General features: G+C 45.1%; 1 pseudogene; it reads right to left on the reverse strand.

The window, feature by feature from the left end:
* Positions 1 to 272: 272 nt before the first annotated feature.
* Positions 273 to 408, reverse strand: LOC116867484 (annotated as a pseudogene).
* Between the last annotated feature and the right edge of the window lie 1651 nt (positions 409 to 2059).

A 2059-nucleotide genomic window follows, 5' to 3' on the forward strand; every position in this document is an offset into this window, starting at 1 on the left:
AAAGAAAATTTTTATTTTTTATTTTATTTTATCACCACGAGGTGTGTTTTATTTTCATTAAACGTACAAATAATTTGCTACAATATCCCAGGGCAAACCGGAGAATACGGAAGTCCGACTGGGGGGGTCCCCTCAGAGACCTGCAGGCTGGTGGCATGGGCACAGAGTGCCCGGGTTCACAGGGCAGCTTGTCGCTCCTGTCCATCTTGTGGGTGGCTCTTCGTCCTCCACATCACGACTAGGGTGTCTCGCAGATGACGGGGACAGGGAATCCTCTAGGTTCTTAGGAAATTTCACTCCGCTTCTCCTGCTCAATGGTCTCCTTGGTCGGCAGGTGTTCTTCTCCTGCGTCTCCGTTTTCTTCAGCTTGGCCTTATCGAAGCTGGCGATTTCCCCCATGTCCGGCTTGAGGTCTGCTGTTTTCTTAAAGTGATCCGTGGAGTTCTGCTCCGAGCCCAGCGCCTGGCGCTCCCTTTCGCGGGAGCCTCTTGCTGCAGCCAGAGACCGAGAAGAGGAAATATTAAACACAGCAGTGCCTCAAGTCCATTGGAATTCACAACTGTTATTAAAATTTTATCTCATCAATGGAAACTGAGCTACACTATTACTCAAATTGGAGTTTAAGATCATCTCAACTGATGGTAGATATGTAATAAAGCAAGTATATTAAAAATGTCAGTGCTGGGGTGCCTGGGTGGCTCAGTCAGTTAGCATCCTACTTGGGATTTTAAAGGCTTGGGTAGTGATCTTGGGGTCATGAGATCAAGCCCTGTGTCAGGCTCTGAACTGGCTGTGGAGCCTGCCTAAGATTCCCTCTCCCTCTCCATTTTCCCCTCCCTCCCCATGCTCTCTCATTCTGTCTCTCTTAAAAAAAAAAAAAAAAAAAAAAAAAAAAGTCAGTAGTATATAATCTTGCTAGATACACAGTTGTTCACAGTAACATTCTTCCCAGTTGGTTGTAGGCTTAAAATTGCAACACAAAAAGCTGGAGGAGAAGGAAGGGAAGGAGATGGAAGATGAGATCGTCAAACAGCTTCTCTTTCCTTATTTTTCCCCTTCACGAAAGTACTATTTATAGTGAAATGTGGTATTCATATCTCTAAAAAATAAACTAAAAGAGGGAATAAGCAGGACATGATTACAAATAATGCCTCCATTAAAATTTCCATCTTTTTCAAGTTTCAGGTTTAATTTATGCACTTATGACCCAGGGGAAGAAAAGGTCTTGGGGTGCTCAACTCCTTTCCAGCCTGAAGCAGGAGCACTTTGTGGATGCCCCAGGGACCTCTTCAAAAGCCTGTAACTGGAGCTCAGGAGGATCTCCTGCACCTCCAATTGGGACTGAAACACAAACTGTCCATGTGGGGAAGAAGGTAAAGGAGGAAGAGAGGAAATAACTTTGTAACAGTCTGCCACTGTTTTCACTTTTCCTTTTGCTAATTCAAGGGTCAGTAGCTAGCTGATGTTTTATTTTAATTCTGTTCACTAAAAGAGAGAGAGAAAGGAAAGAAAATAAATAAGAAAGAAAAGAAGAGGAAAAGGAAAAGACAAAAAAAAAAAAAAAAAAGGTCCGCCTACATAACGAGCCCATCTCAGGTTTCTCCAGCCAGGGAGCACAAGCAATTTGATCTCAATGGCTGCAAACCCCTCACACATTTAACTGTGTTACCCCAACCCCACCCCATTTCCAGGGTAGCTGGTCTTTATGATTCATCCTACTGCTTTCTAAACTTGTCTGTCTCATGAAGACTCAGCAGTCCTGCCCTGAGGTTTCTAGGGAGGGACCATTCTGATTCTAGAATGCTTGAATCCCGCAGAAATTGAAAATGAATTGTTCTCCACGTCAAGACATCCAGGGAACTGGCATGCTACCTGGCGCCTAGGGGCCCGAGATCCTTATCGGAAGGGGAGGGTGGGGCCAGGAATGTGGAGGGTAGAAGACAGGATTTCCTGCGGAAATTCAGCTTGAGTCTCAAAATACCACTGGAACTAGTAATGCGGCTTTTTCCCTCTTCCTCTTCCCTACCCACCAGCAGCCCACGCTGGACTAGCTCCTCAG

The sequence above is a fragment of the Lontra canadensis genome, unplaced genomic scaffold (genome assembly GCF_010015895.1).
Source record: "Lontra canadensis isolate GAN:19392208 unplaced genomic scaffold, GSC_riverotter_1.0 scaffold12, whole genome shotgun sequence".
NCBI lineage: Eukaryota > Metazoa > Chordata > Mammalia > Carnivora > Mustelidae > Lontra > Lontra canadensis.